This window comes from Tupaia chinensis, unplaced genomic scaffold (assembly GCF_000334495.1).
Source record: "Tupaia chinensis unplaced genomic scaffold, TupChi_1.0 Scaffold000146_1, whole genome shotgun sequence".
NCBI classification, from domain to species: domain Eukaryota; kingdom Metazoa; phylum Chordata; class Mammalia; order Scandentia; family Tupaiidae; genus Tupaia; species Tupaia belangeri.
The window spans coordinates 5,709,282-5,725,768 of record NW_006159616.1 but is presented as its reverse complement, the minus strand read 5'-3'; the positions used below and the strand labels follow the sequence as shown (position 1 = coordinate 5,725,768).

Sequence of the window (16,487 nt, the reverse complement as noted above, 5' to 3'; positions counted from 1 at the left end):
TCCAGGAGAGCATGTCCTGGCTCTCAGGAGGCTGCCGCAGATGGCGTCCCTGCTACCCAGGGCCATGTCACTCGGGTCCTGCCCCCAAGTCCTTGCCTCACCTCTGCTCTGACTGACCCCAAGCTCGGACATTCTGCTTCCACCCTGGCTCCTGTGGAGAGACAAAGCAAAGAGGGAGAAAGGAGTTTTTGTAGCTGTGCTGGAGCACGGGGCGTGGCCCGAGCTAAGGAGCCCTCGAGCAGCTCAGGACAGTAAGCGTCCAGCGCGTTACCGCCACTACGCTTCTCACGTACCCATTGCCATGTGTGACATGCATTTCACAATTCCCCCAATTGCTCTGTGCACCTTTGCCTTTCGCACGACGTGTATGACCCCGTTTCTGTTCTCAGGGGACGTTGAATCTGTTAACTCAGACTTGTGACATACATCAACCTATCTTTCTAAGCTATACTGTTTACCAAAACAATCTAAACATCTGCGAATAACTATTATACTATGGTAAACGACAACGTTATTAGAGTTTTCCCGGCTTACCCTGCTACGCTATGTCCCTTGGGCAAACATTCCCATCTCCTAAGGCTTCTCGCCTGGGACCCTCGTCCCTGTTGCTTTCTTGTGACTGACTATTGTCTAAAATAAGCGACTAAGTTTCCTCTTCTAAGCAAACAGGTTTATTTATGATCTTGTTTGTTATAATAATTACAATTACATTAGATACAGAAGTTACACCCTCGGTTAACCCTTAAAATATAAGAAAGAAGAATAAAGTAAAGAAAAAAATACAGGGTTAAAAAAAGTATTCATTTTTTGGGACCAGCAATTAGCGTAATGGCTATGTCGCTGGACTCCCATGTAGTCGACCACGGTTCAAGTCCCGACCCAGTGGCTTAAAACTCACGTCGGGCAAGATCCTGAGAAGAGAATGGAGGAAAAGGGATTGTGGCGTGGCCATCCCCCCAGGGGGTGATTTCTCACTTTCTGTCTCTCTGTCTCTTTCTGTCTGTCTAGCGAGCGCAAGTGCCCTATGGCAAAAACCTCTCCAAAAAAAAAAAAAAACTCTTCATTTTTTTCCTGTTACAGGAGGGCATCGTCCTCCTGCCTATACCCTTGCAGAGTTCCTGTTGCTCTCAGGTTGAAAGTAAATCCCAAATGTGGTGGTGAACATATTACCCCAAAATATGACACCTTGACTTTAATTAGCAATAATCGCGCCTCGGATAAACCTCATTGGCTACGATACTGCCACTGTGCAAAGCTGACACCTTGACTTCAGAGAACACAGCAGAAACAGGGAGGTCACTCTCGCCTTCCTCCGCCTTGCTCCCTGACGCTGGTCCTAAGACTCTTTTTTTAAGAGGTTTTTGCTATAGGGTGCGTCTGCTCGTCAGACAGACAGAAAGCAAGAAATCAACCCCCGGGGGGGATGGCCACACTGCAATCCTTTCTCCTCCATTCTCCTCTCGGGATCTTGGGCACACATGCACACACGCCCAGCTTGAGTTTAAGCCACCAGTTTTGGGACTTGAATCACAGTCAACTACATGGGAGTCCAATGACATAGCCATTACGCCAACTGCTGGTCCCTATCATAAGCCTCTTAATCAAGAGATGCCCTCTGTAGACCCAGAAGAAAGGAACACCGCTGTCTCCGAAGACACGGGGACACAGGGAAGATTGTGAGGAGTAGGCCTGGCCAAGTGACCTCCCCACCCCAGTTTACCATTAGATCATACTTTTTCATCCAATCATACCTCTCCCTGACTATCGACTTCCTCATCAAACCTGGAATAAATATACCCAGATTACCCATTAGTCGGCGTCTTTGTTTTCTTATGGTGCCGTGTAAAACTTAAACAAGATGAATAAGTGTGCTTTTCTCTTATTAATCTGGCTATGGTATAGGGGCCTCAGCCAGGCTGAATTATCTGACCCTTCCAACCTCATTTCCCACCGTGCACCCTGCTGAGGAGCAGGAAATAAAATTTTGTCTACCCTTCATTGTTTTGTGTGTGTGTGTGTGTGTGTGTGTGTGTGTGTGTGTTTTGAGAGAGATTTTTGCTACAGGGAGAGACAGAAAGCAAGAAATCACCTTCCCCTCCAGGGGCGATGACCACAGCACAATCCCTTCTCCTCTTGGAATTTTGCACACACACATGCCCAGTGTGAGTTTCAAGCTGCTGGGTGTGGGGACTTGAACCACAGTCAACCATGTGGGAGCCTAGCACCTTAACCACTACGCCACCTGCTGCCCCCTTCATTATTTCATAACCAGAACTCCCTGTAACAAAAGACAGATTTTAAAAAAATTATTTTATTTATTTTTAAAGAATTATTTATTTTATTTTATGTATTTATTTATTTATTTTAACTTGACCAGAAAGAGACACACAGAGAAAGAAGGAAAGTGAGAAAGTAAGTCAAGTCTGGGATTCGAACTGTGGTCAGCCATGTGGGAGTGTCTAGCGCCTTAACCACCACACCACCTGCTGGTGGCTAAGTTTATTAACATGTGTACCTCCAGTACACAGGGGACAAAACCCAGAGAAAACCCAGATCTCTCTAGCGTAGGTCTCTAAGAGTTTAAAGTTTAGGCTAAATAGTGCCGTTTTCTAAAATATATAAAGGACATAGAGAAGATTTGGTTAAGAGGAGATGGTCAGGGACCTGCAGGTGGAGTGATGGCTAAGGGTGCTGGACTTCCACATGGCCGACCACGGTTCAAGTCCCAGACCTGGTGGCTTGCTTCCTCACTTTTTGTCTCTGTCTCTTCTCTTTCTCTCTCTCTCTCTCTCTCTCTCTCTCTCTCTCGCTTTGTCCCTCTCTGGTCAAATAAAACAAATAAATAAATAAATAAATAAATAAAGTTAAATAAGATAATTCTTTTAAAAAGAAAGAAAGAAAGAAAGAAGAGATGGCTAGAAAGAGCAACAGAGGTGGCATTGTTATGCGACCGAAGTCACTGCCTTTGCCATCATTTAAGAGTCTTTAGTGATTCATTTGAAATTTAAAAGAGCATAAAGTTTATTCATTTATCTCTGGACACAGAGCAAGAGCGAGGCACCCAACAGGTTCTTCACGCCAAGGTCTACTCCCAGTCTCAGCCAACCTGGACTGTGGGCATGTGCGCACACCTGGCAGCTCAGAGGTTCCAGGACCTTCCTCGTGTGGATCCGGCTGGACCCACTGCACCACCGCCTGGCCCCAGAGTCTCTAGTGACTCAGTCATCCTTCTCTTCCGGGTGCAGAGGGAGAGATCCTTACACAGAGAGAGTTCCTTCACAGATGTAAATTTTTCTTACAAGAGGGCAACTTTGCAAACTACTGTGTCTACAGTTTCTCAAAATAACCAGCTCAAAAGAGTCATTATTCCAAAAAGGCATGTGGGGGAGGCGCCTTATTATGGCCTCCCACCTGCCACAGGGCCTTTGCTCACACTGACCCTCTGCCTGCAATCTGTCCCCGCCTTCTCTGCTTTGATCGCAGCCCTCCTTCCACCCTGCCCCCTTGTGACTGTCGAGATTGTCTCTGAGTGTCTTGATGAAGCCCACCTATACTTCTGTAAATTCCCATTGCACCAGGCCTCTCTCCCCTCACTGTGAATTGGCTTGCAAGTTCACAAATTTTGCAGTCTTTGTGGGGTTATTTGATTGACATCTCTCTCCCTTTTGGAAGTGAGAATCGTGAAGACAGACTGTGCCTGGTAAACCTGGAGCCCACTGTAGCTGTCTAGGAATGGAGGGAGAAGGAAGGAATCCACCTCAAGTTCATTCCAATGGCCCTTGGGCCAGCCAGTGGCATGCTGGTTAAGGCAATTGGATCCCATAAGCCAGACAGCCTAGTTCAAGGCCTGAACCAAGTGGCTCCGTGCAGGCCCAGAATTCCGAGGAGAATGGAGGAGCAATAGTGGGTGTGGCTGTCCCTACTGTGGGGTGCTTTCTCACTTTCTCTCCTCTCTCTACCCCTCACTCTTTCTCTTCTCCAGCAAGCACATACTCCCTATAGCAACTTTAAAAGAGAAAAGAAAAGAAACCCAAGGGGCCCTCTACTCCTCACTCTTCTCCACTTCCCCACGGCACGGAGAGAGAAATCAAATTACTCACCGAGGCTTCCAGGGCCTCCACAGAGAGCCCCATCCAGCTCTCCCCCACATTACTCGTCCTGCCTCTCCCCGTTCCCCATGTTCCTGTCAGTCTGTTGCTTGCACCTCTCTGTTTGGCTGTTAGGTGAGTGCTCTTTATAATGTGAACTGCACGGGCCCTGTGTCTCACACACACACCTAAAGTGTTCTGGGAAAGGTCATTGACTGAATAAAAGACCTTTCACGTGGGCCCCCCTGGCACTGCCTAAGCTGTTACTGAAAAGCCACCACCTTTGTGTCAGATGCTCTGTGAGGCTATTCTGGGCACTTTTCTTAGACTCTATTTTACAGATGAGGGAAATTGGAGCTCAGAGATGCTTGCCAAAGTCGCACAGCTTAAGAGCAGCAGAGCATGCCTCTACCCAAATACATCTACAAATTCAACGCAATCCCAATCAAATTACCCGAGACCTTCTTCACGGATTCAGAAAAGGCAATCATAGAATTTGTCTGGAATTATAAAAGACCCCATACTGCCAAAGTAATACTGTACAAGAAGATTGGAGTAGGAGGCATCTCACTCCCTGCCCCCAAGATATATTACGAAGCTGTGATAACACGACAGCATAGTACTGGCACAAAAACAGGCATGTAGAGCAATGGAACAGAGTAGAGACCGCAGGAATAAACCCCACACACATAGCCAACTAATTTTTGACAAAGGACACCAGACAATTCAATGGGGAAAAGAAAGATCTCCTTCAGCAAATGCTGCCGGAAAAACAGGGTATCAACGTGCAGAAAGATGAAGCCGGACCCTTATCTCTCACCACTAACAAAACAAAACCAAAAAAGACTCAAAATGGATCAAATATCTAAACCTAAGATTTTGAACTATAAAACTACTGGTGGAAAGCACAGGGGAAACCCTTAGAGACATCCAAATGGGCAAAGAGTTCTTAAATAAGACCCTGAAGCACAGGCAATAACCTCAAACATAGACAAGTGGGATTACATCAGGTTAACAAGCTTCTGCACAGCAAAAGAAACAATAATTAAAGTGAACTGGCAACCCTCAGAATGGGAGGATGTATTTGCAGCTGCCTCAGATAACATACAGAGAATTCGAGCTGTTCCAACAGAAAATAATCAACCCAATTTAAAGATGAGCAAATGAGCTGAACAGACAACTCTCTAAGGAATACATGTGAACACTCAAAAAGCATATGAAAAAATGCTCAGCATCTTTTATCATAAGGGAAATGCAAATCAAAACCACAATGAGATATCACCTAACCCCAGTCAGAATGGCTAAGATTAAAAAAATAATGATAAGTGCTGGTGAGGCTGCAGTGAAAAGGGAACTCTCCTACACTGCTGATGGGAATGTAAATTAGTCCAGCCACTGTGGAGAGCAATATGGAGGTTCCTCAAAGACCTACAAATAGAACTACCATATGATCCAACAATTCCCAAAGGATAGGAATACACTCAGCCAGAAAAACATTTGCACACCCATGTTTATTGCAACATTATTCACTATTGCTAAGACATGGAACCAACCTAAATGTCCACGAACATCCAATCCATGAATGGATTGAAAAAGTGTGGCACTTATACACTATGGAATACTATGCAGCCATTGAAATAATGAGATGTGGCATTTGATAGAAAGCAGACAAATATGGAAGATTTATTGCTAAGGAAGCCAACCAGACTATGAAAGAGAGGCATTGTATGTCACTACTCAATATATATATCGAATATTTGCCACTCTATGGCACAAACTGAAAGACTGGAAGGTATAAAGGCATGGAGGGTAACTGGAGATATTAGAGACTGTGTAGAAGGAGAGTGGGAAATGGGGGAGGATGTGAAGGGGAAACAAAGAGGCAAAATATTTAAGGGACACAAAATGGAAATTTATCAGTTGATAATAATGGGTATGGTAATATCTTTGACTAGACTAATATACAGTGTACTCATACTGGGAAAATTTATTTTGTATGCTGTAATGGTACACAATGATCGAATGTAAAATAAAAATTAAATGAAATAAAATAAAGAGAGCAGTAGAATGTGGACAACCCTAGCTATCAACCCCCCCTCTTCCCGCAGGCCCACTGCTCTGACTGACCACACATGCTGACCACACCCTGACGTCCATCATATCTGATCTCCAAATTCTCTCTGCTATTTGAGGTCCAGCTCAAATGGCACCTCTTTCTAAAAGCCTTCCATGATCACCACTTTCTGGGCCATAGCAAGTGCTTCCTATTTTGAAAGGCCTTTATTTTTTTATTTTATTTTTTTATTTTTTTTTAAGAATTATTTTATTTAACTTTATTTATCCACTTGCCGGCCCCAAAGGCCTTTATTTTTTTATTTTAATTTTGGTTTTGGTTTTATTTTAAGAGTTCTATCAAGGTGGGAACCAGCAGTTAGCGTAATGGCTATGTCGCTGGACTCCCACGTAGTCAACTGTGGTTCGTGTCCCGGACCCGGTGGCTTAAAACTCACGCCGGGCGCGTGTGCGTGCGTGCCCAAGATCCCGAGAGGAGAATGGAGGAGAAGGGATTGCGGCGTGACCATCCCCCCTGGGGGGGTGATTTCTCGCTTTCTGTCTCTATGTCTCTCTCTGTCTGGCAAGCGCACACGCCCTACAGTGAAAAATCTCTCCAAAAAAAAAGAGTTCTATCAAGGTGTAATTTACATACCATAAAAGTTCATTATCGTAGGTGTAGTCAATGATCAAGCCTATTTTTTAAAAAGAATGACTTATCTAATCTTATTTTTTATTATTATTATTATTTTAATTTGCTATAGGGCATATGTGCCCACTAGAGGAATAGAGAGAGAGAAAGAGAGTGAGAAAGCAAGCCACCAAGTCCAAGACTCGAACTGCTGTCAGCCATGTGGGAGTCCAGTACCTTAACCATCACACCACCTGCTAGCCCAAACCTTTGCTTTTATACCCCTATCTGACAAGTATTGATTTCTGGCTATGGTCATTATGCCTGCACAACTCTTAGGTCCCTGTTGAAGATGGAACCAGGGCCTTGTGAGGTCTAGGTTCCCACTCTCAAGCCTACACCCAGTGGGTGCTGGGCATGATGAGTGAGGCCATACACACACATCCCTTCCTCCCGGGGAAGGAGGACTTGACAAGTAACAAGAGTCATATTTGCCAGCAGCCACTGGGTGCCAGACCCTGAACTGAGGCCACAATCTAACCAAACGTACAGGACCTCCATGAGACGGGTGTACTGCTCCATGTTATAGAAAAGGACCCTACGGCTCAGCAAAAGGAAGCAACTTGCCCCAAGTCTCACAGTTAGCAGGCAGCAGGGTGGGGCCTCGAACCCATGTAGTCTGGCTCAGAGCCCTGCTTTTTTTTTTTTTTTTTAGATTTTCGCCATTGGGCACGTATGCTAGTATGCTAACCAAAGAGAGACAGAGAGAGGGAAAGTGAGAAATCAAGCCCCTGTGGGTATGGCTACACTGCAATGCCTTCTCCACTCTCCCCTCGGGATTTTGGGCATGCACACACATGACTGGTGTGACGTTCAAGCTGTAGGTCTGGACAAAAGCCACAAAGTCGGCCATGTGGGATCCAGCACCTTAACCTCCACGCCACCTGCTGGCCCCTCCACAGCTTTCTAATCAGTGCTCTGATGCAGGGTGGCCACCCGTGTTGGTTTGTTCAGGTTGCAGGGCATGCTATGTTAATGCCAGGACAGTCTCAGTCAAACTGGCATGAGCTGGTCACCCTCTATGTGTTCACACTTCCATGGAGACCTCCTGGAACGGGGTGCTGCTGAGCATGGTGGGGCTTCTCTGAGCTCACAAGAGGACTGTTCGGTAGCTGGGTCTCCAACGTAGGTGTTGTTGAACCTCTCTCCTTCCTCTTCCATCTGCTTTGGGCTCCTGGGAGATGAATTTGTGAGTCACGTGGACCCATCCCCCAGGCTAAGGACTCCTGGAGGTGTTGTGCTCCAGGATCCTGGGGGAAAGTGGGGAGGCTGGTCTGGATGCTCAGGCAGCCCACAGTCAGGGGCTTCCACCAGGTTGCAGTTCATCAGGGCCTAGGAGGCAGAAAATGCAACTGGGGGAAGAGGGGGACTCATCTGCTCACTGTCAGCTCTCTGAGTAGCTGTGCTGTTGGCCACATCACCTTGCCAGTCTAGACGTTCAATGGTTCTCCTGCTACTTACCATGTCATTCTCTCTCTCTTTTTTTAATCATTATTATTAATTTTCAATTTGCTACAGGGCATGCGTATTTGCCAGGAGAGAGAGTGAGAGAGAGAAAGCAAGCTACCAGTCCAGGACTCAAACCATGGTCGACCATGTCGGCATCCAGTACCTCAACCACCACACCAACCTGCTGTCCCCACCATGTCATTCTAAGGGCCTTGGCAGTTCGCTAAGCAAGTGCTTCCATAGTCTGAGGGAGACTCATGGCAGCGCAAGGAGCTGGGCAGTCCAGGACTGAATTTCCCCACTGATCACCCAGAGGATGGAAGCTGAGAGAGGCTGGATAGCCTGCCTGGGGTCACACAGCTTAAGGAGTGGCAGTTCACACTAAGACCATCCAACTCCATGCTCTTTCCATCTCTGCTCCACTGGAGAGAAGGCTGGCAGCAAAGGCCTCAGGGCTGGGAGAGGGGACCCTGCAGAGGACTTGGCCCAGCCTGTGATGTAAGATGACAGAGCACACTCTGAGGTCAACCAGGTAGCTGCATGGACATGGAGAAGCCCCAAGACATGAGAGAACCTACCCCAGTAGCTAGCCAACACTGGATAGTCAAGTTCCCAATTAACTGAACCTAGATCTTTTCCCAAGTGTATTTATTCACTTTTTCAAAAAGAGCGGCACCCCCAACAGTCTCCATCTGCACACTGGGTGTGAGCAGGGATGAGCAGGCCTTGGGATGCAAACCCGGGACCTCCCCGTAATGGAGCACAGCATTACTGCTGCACCATGACCAGCCTCCAGTCGACACTCACAGGAGATGAGATGATCCCCCTCCTCCTATGGACTTCAGTGCTCTGGTTTCCAGCCCTGTCCCATCTAGTTCCTGGATCCCTACTCTCTTATTCCCCATGTCCCGATCCATTAGGAAGTCCCCTTCCTTCCTAGAACTCGCTCTTGGTAACAGCACCCAGAAGGTGGCTGTGAGAACAATGGGTTGAGCACACACATAGGCACTTCGCTGTGTGGGGCACAGTTTTCGTCTGACCCTCCCAACCGCCCCTGGCAGGCACTGTCAGATGTTCATCCTGGGCACACAGAGGACTGAGGCCTGCCCACCCTTACAATGACCAGCTTCTTTACCCCCTTCAGCCTCAATCTCAGGACAAGAGAAGGCCAGCCTTCTCAATTCAGTCGGTACAAAGTGACAACCAGAAACCTGCATTTTTAGCAAGTATTTTGGCTGGTCATGATCTGTCTTTGCACAGCTGGAGAAACTACATCTTGGAATAAAAACCTGCCCAGGGCTACCCAGCTGGGCAGCCATAGAGCTGAGGCTCAGAGGTCAAAGTCCAGGCCACAGTCACCTGACCATTCGGCTCTGGCTCCGGGGTAACTGAGTAACAGCTTGCATGTTGACCAACAGGAGCTCAGACTCTCAAGCCAGGAAGGGCCAGACCCCCGCAGCAGGCTGAGGCCTGGATCTGAGCAGTGGGAACTGGGGCAGCGCCACTCACCCACTCAGGGAGTTGCTAAGAATGGCCAGGATCTAATGATGCCAAATTAGCAGTGATGATATCCCTGATTGGAGGGCTGAGACACTGAGTGCGCTAACCAGGACCCATTTACAGAGCATCTTTGCCTCAGGGATGGGATTGCAGGAGGTGAAAGGAGGGGTCAGAGGACACCAAGGGTCTCAATGGCTGGCATTCACTGAGCGCATCTTAGATGCCAGGTCTGTCCTCCATGCTGCCCACATTCCACTGGACTGAGCAGAGCTGGCCGTCCAGTGCAGCCTCACTCATCCTGACCAAGGAATCCTGAAGCCGGGTGTTCTATGCCACCGTGTTTCATTTTTTTTTTTCCTACACAGCAGCAGGTCATAAGAACAGCATTAGTATCACTCCCACTTCCCAGCTGGGGAAACAGCCATCACAGGTAAGTGATCAGATGGGATGGAGGTGGAGGCCGGCAGCTGGCATGATGGTTAAGGTGCTAAACTCTCACATGGCCTGTGGGCAGAGGCCCGGCTGTCTGATCACTGCATCCTCCTGGTGCCTAGAACAACCAGCAAGTGATGGAGCTGATCTCACCAGCTCTGCTCCAGATCCTGAGCCCACCATGGTCTCACCAGCTCTGCTCCAGGTCCTGAACCCACCATGACCTCACCAGCTCTGCTCCAGATCCTGAGTCCACCATGGCCTCACCAGCTCTGCTCCAGATCCTGAGTCCACCATGACCTCACCAGCTCTGCTCCAGGTCCTGAGCCCACCATGACCTCACCAGCTCTGCTCCAGGTCCTGAGCCCACCATGGCCTCACCAGCTCTGCTCCAGGTCCTGAGCCCACCATGACCTCACCAGCTCTGCTCCAGGTCCTGAGCCCACCATGGCCAGGTCAAGTCCGCATCCCTAGAGCAGCGTCTCCATGGCCACTCTGAGTTGCGAAGTGCCCAGCCTCCATGCCACCTGAGTCCTGAGTCCTGGATGAGGGGCCCTTCCCCCAGAGCTCACTCAGGCTGCCTTCACTGGAACTCTGACTCACATCCTGACTGGCAGCCCCAATTCCAGCTCTTTCTGAGCCCTTCCCCCACAACAGCACAGCTTGGTCACAGCTCACTGGGCAGGGGTGGCTTCCACGCCCCCCAGGAAGAACTCCAAGTCCTTCCTCTAAACTTGCTTAATGATAATCCTTTCTGTTGGCAGAGTTTGTTGTTTACAGAGGCCTTTTTAATGCATTGTCTTTTTCCGAAGAGAACGTTTGCCGAGGCTCCTTGGTGCCAAAAGCTGGCCTGGGTGTTTGCTCAGCCATCTCTCTTAGATCTCCAACACGCCCCAAGGAGAACATTCTGGTCTGCATTTACTTAGAACACGAAAGTCACGCAAGGGTCTATGTTCATAAGAGAGTGAGGGGCACAAACAGGCAGTTGATGAAAGGAGCCCTAGAAATGCCCAACCCATAAACAAAAATGTGTACAAACTGTTTAGTTAGTGTAGGGTAGTGGGAGATACTTTGGGAAGTGATTTAGTGTTTAGGCTCTGGCGACAGAGAGCTCTGGGTTCAAATTCCTATTCAAAACGTGTGTGGCTATGTTACCTTGGGCCCTGTGCTTTAACCCTTTGTCTCAGTTTCCTCATCTGTAAAATGGGGTTAATAAGGCCAGTGAGTGGCATAGTGGTTAAGATGGCTGGATCTCACGTGACCAATTGTACAATTCAAGTCCTGAACCCAGTGGCTTGGAAAACACACCAGACATACGTGCATGTGTGCCCAACATCCCAAGAGGAGAATGAAGAAGAACAGCTTACACTGTGGTCATCCCACTGGGTGGTGCTTTCTTGCTCTCTCACTCAATCTCTCTCTCTCTCTCTCTCTCTCTATCTATCTTTCTCCAGTGAGAACATACACACTATAGCAAATTTTAAAATAAATAGATAAATAAATAAATACAAGAAAAAAAGTTTTAAAATATAGGGTTAATAATAGTACCTAGCACACACAGAACCATGCCTTCTGCATAGCACTCGGTATAATAATGGCTTTAAGAGCTGCTCAATGTCTATTAGTCATTAAACAAAAGCAGCAATAATTTTTTATTTTGTAGCTATCAGATGGACAGGGGAATATTAATACTGTACAGCTTTGGCAAGAGGTTGGGGGTGAGGGGCGTCCTCTCTCACCACTGGTAGAGACTTGTAAACTGGCATCAGCTTTCTGGAGGACAAATTTGTCAACCTCTGTCCAAATGCTATGCTGTATATAATTCACTTTGTTAATTGTTTTCTGCTAATGCCTTGGCCTGCCTTCTGCAGGGCTGGGACTCCAGCACCTGGGACAGTGCCTGGCATGTAATTGATGCTCAAGTACGTCTTGGTGAATTAACGGATAAATACATAAATATACAAAATTGGTTCAGGACTTTGACTCTTCAGGATCAATCCCGAGACCGTGGGTAAAGTACTACGTGCAAAATATTTAATGAGTGTTATTTATACTTCCCCAAAAAACGGGAACAGCCTAACACCCATTCATCCCAAGAGGATGAAATAAGTATCAGCGTAGCCGAGAAGCCCTGCACTGCCATTAAGAAGAATGTGTGTCTACATTCATTGATAACAGCCCGCCATGACTATCACTGAATGAAGCAGATGGCAACATGGAGTGTCGTATTTGATCCAGTTTGTGTAAAACGTGGAGGAATGGGTGGAAGTGGAGGTCTGCGGTAGAGTCCCATGTCTCTGGGAGATGAGATTCCGGGGAATGGTTTTGCTTTCTGATGCCTTTCTGAATTGTTTGGATTTTTTAAATTAAGAATATTATAAACTTTACAAACAGATAAACTAAAACCAACTTAAAAGAAAAAGATAGGGCCACCAGGTGGCATGGAGGCTAAGGCAGCTGGATTCCACATGGCCACCTGTGCAGTTCAAGTCTTGGATTTGGCAGCTTGAAAAACATGCCAGGCACGTGTGTATGCCTGCCCAAAATTCTGGGAGAGGAATGGAGGAGGAGAAAGCGCAGCATCAGCATCCTCCCCAGAGGTGGTTTCTCACTTTCCTTCCCTTTCTTCTCTCTGTATTTCTTTGGGGAGCACATGTGCCCTATAACAAAAAGGGAGAGAAAGAAGGAAGAAAGGAAAGAAAAAGAAAGAAAGAGAAAAAAAGGAAAGAAAGAAAAAGAAGAAAGAGAGAGAAGAAAAGGGAAGAAAGAAAAAAGGAAAAGCAAAGAAATAAAAAGAAAGGAAGAAAGAAGAAAAAGAAAGAATAAAGAAAGAGAGGAAGGAAGGAAGGAAAGAAAGAGAAAGAAAGGAAAGAGAAAGAAAGAAAGAAAGAAAGAAAGAAAGAAAGAAAGAAAGAAAGGAAGGAAGGAAGGAAGGAAGGAAGGAAGGAAGGAAGGAAGGAAGAAAGAAAAGGAAGGAAGGAGAAAGAAAAAGAGGGAACGAGAAGAGAAGGAGCAGAGAAGAGCGAGCCCACGCAGGGCTGGTCTCCCGCGCTGTGGGTGCAGGGGAAGGTCTGGCCCCTGCACACCATGCTGTCCCTGGCACCCACTTGCCCTTCGCTCTTCCTCCCCAGGTCAAGCAAAGAGGGCTGTGTCTGCGGTTGTTGCTGCTGGTAGAAAAAGCAAGGGCACCCTCCCCTGAGCCTTCATCTTGTCTAGAGGTCAGATGGCAGTACCCATTAGTCACCACCATGGGGAACCCGGAGAGAGAGGGCGACTTGTGAGCGCCATGGCAGCGACTACACCGCATAAGCGTGACAATAACATTGGTTAACACGTGCTGAGTTAACACGGCTCTGTGCCTGCTCCCAGACTGCTGAGTGTGTTACCAAATTTCATTCTTGCCAGAAGCCCCGTCGTATGGTGCAGTCACTGATATCAGTTCGGTCCGTTGCCATTGGCGTGACTGTAATGACAACCTGCAGCAAACACACGTGTCTCCCGGGGGCTTTATTTCTTAGATGCACACAGAACGCCTTCGGTGTTCTCACTTGGGCCATCGTGACAAGTCCCCATGAGATCGATACCTATCAGTACCTCGTCTCGCAGGTGAGGACATTGAGGCACAGAGAAGCTTAGTAACTTGCTCAGTGTCACTAGCTACTACACGACAGATGGAAAATCAAACCCAGGTTGTCTGACTCTAGACTCCAGAACCGTAACCCCAAGTCTGTACTGAAGCTGAGGTTCAGGAAGCAGAAATAGCAGTCTGGGCCACACTGGGAGCAGACCGCAATGCTGAGCCCACCCCTGCCCCATCTCAGGCCTCCTCACGCCTGTTTCCCTGGGTGCCTCTGTGTGCTGACTGCCCTCCCTCCTCGATGGTTCCTCCCGGCAATGCTCTGCCTAATTAGTGCTTGTGAACTGCAGGGTGTTGGGTCTTTCAGGTGTTTCCAGAGCAGGAACGTTTTTTCTTTTTTCTCTTTTCTTTTTTTTCTTTGAGAGGTTTTTGCTATAGGCGCATGTGCTGGCCAGAAAAGCTGAGAGAGATAGAAAGCGCAAAATCACCCCCCAGGGGGATGGCCATGCAGCAATCCCTTCTCCTCCTTTCTCCTCTCTGGATCTTGGGCACACAGACACATGCCCGGCGTGAGTTTAAGCCACCGGGTCTGGGACTCGAACCATGGTCAACTACATGGGAGCCCAGTTGCATAGCCATTACGCTAACTGCTGATCCCAAGCACGAACGTTTTTCTTTCCTTTTGGAACACACCAATCAAGTGCTTCCCTGCTCAGAAATGTGTATGGGATATATTTTATTATTTACTGTATTCTCGGTGCTTTGACATCTTTTTTAAAAATTATTTAATTTTATTTATTATCATTATTTTTAATTTGCTCTAGGGTACATGTGCTTACAGAGGGAAAGTGAGAAAGCAAGCCAGCAGGTCCAGAACTCAAACTGCGGTTGACAGTGTGGGAGTCCAGTGCGTTTGCCGCCTTGAGGGACTTGCGGAGACCACTGCTAAAACAGGTCAAGCCCTAGGGGTGAGTGTGTTTTTACTCATGGTTCAGGGTTCAGATCCCACTACCTCCTTTACAGGACTCCCAAGCGTCACCCTCTGCCCCTGTCACCCCAGGGTCGGGCGCCAGGCAGAGATGGGCGGGCCGTGCTCCAGGATGTAGTCTGCTGGAATTACTCAAACTAGCTGTCCTGAGCCTGCTTGGCCGGCTTACCCTGCCTCACCCAAGCCTTCCTAGGAAAACCACAGTGAAGGCCTTGCCCTCTGCTCCTGCTGCCCTGGTGCGGCCTCCCATGGCTCTTCAGGGTGTGCCCCTCCTCTTGGGAACACGACTGACAGACTGTCTTCAATGGTGCTTTTCTCCTGATCTGTTGATCTCAACCTATCTGAGTAATAATAAAACCGATGTTTCTTAAGCAACACGTGTCAGCCTGCTGTAGGGACAGGGTGGCCTAGTCAGCAGGGCTCTGATCATACCATGGCTCTCTAGTGAGACCACGCTCCCCCACTGCCTGCAAAGTCTCCCCTATTTTGCACTACCCACAGCCTCAGCTCTCCTTCTCTCTGCTTCACATGAGAAGTTTCACATCATGACTGCTAAGAGTATAGGTTCAAAGCCCAGCTATGCCATTTCCAGGCTGTGCACCCCTGGGCCGGTTACCTAACTGCTCTGTGCCTCAGTTTTCCCACCTGGAGAAATAATTCCAACCTACATTTTTCTTTGTTGCTCCCTGGGCTCCTTAAGCAAGAAAGAAGAGAACCAAGCTTGGCTCCCTTTACAAGGACCATGTGAGGTAGGCAATGGCACCTCCATTTTGCAGATGAAGTGACCAAAGTTCTGAGAGATGTCTATTTTCCCCAGGTCAGGTTGAGGGAAGGAACAAACAGAACCACAGCCTAGGCCTATTCACTGCACCTCTCTTCCCTCATGGGCAGTGGGCAGCGGCAGGCCTAGGAGAGGCAATGAGCTATTTGGGGTGTAAATTGCAAGGAGACATTTACACCCAGGTGTGGGTGTCTGCGAGCACACACCTGCTTCCATTCTGGATCCCAGGTGCCTTGTCTTATGCCACCCTGCCCCACCTGCACACACACCAATACTGCTTCCTCTCCTACCCCCGCCTCTGATGGTGCCAAACTCTACCTACCTGGGAAGGCACAACCTCCGGGTAACTAAGGCTGGGCTTGCTCCGTGAAGATTGGTTGGTTGTAACTAATGCTGGGCTTGCTCCGTGAAGATTGGTTGGTTGTAACTAAGGCTGGGCTTGCTCCGTGTGAGGATTGGTTGGTTGTAACTAAGGCTGGGCTTGCTCCATGTGGGGATTGGTGGTGGTGAAAGGGGATCTCTACATCCCCTGGGGCCAGGGAGCAGCTGGGAGTCAGGGTGCTGCAGGGAAGGGTCGGCTCCTGCCGGCACCCTCTCACCCTCTCATTCAGCTCCATGTCAGCTCTGGTGATGCTGCCTGGTGGCGACGTCCCCTGCCGCAGTACCCTCTCACTCCCGCACATCACAGGGTTCATGTCCTTGTCGTCCCATCACTGACACACTCCTGTCCATTACTCGTTTACCACCGGTTAGTGAACATAGTCCACGTGGGTGTCTTTCCGCTTAGTGCTGCCTTCCCAATACTGGGTACATTAGCTGGCTCATAGCAGATACTCAGTGAATACGCCTTGACTTATAGAAAAACACACACGAACAACCTGTAAACAGTGCATTTGCATCAGTTCAGCTATAATAACAAAAAGTGAACT

At 48.1% G+C, this 16,487-nt stretch overlaps 1 long non-coding RNA gene and 1 pseudogene across 1 annotated transcript in view; both read right to left on the bottom strand.

Annotated features, from left to right (window-relative positions):
- Positions 1-10,813, bottom strand: part of LOC102476149 (uncharacterized) — a 26,059-nt gene extending 15,246 nt beyond the window's left edge. The window contains exon 1 of the long non-coding RNA XR_334073.1: positions 10,632-10,813. This is a non-coding gene — a long non-coding RNA (uncharacterized LOC102476149). The remainder of the gene's footprint in view (positions 1-10,631) is intronic.
- On the bottom strand, positions 1,103-1,257 carry LOC114007268 (uncharacterized; annotated as a pseudogene).
- Positions 10,814-16,487: the final 5,674 nt, after the last annotated feature.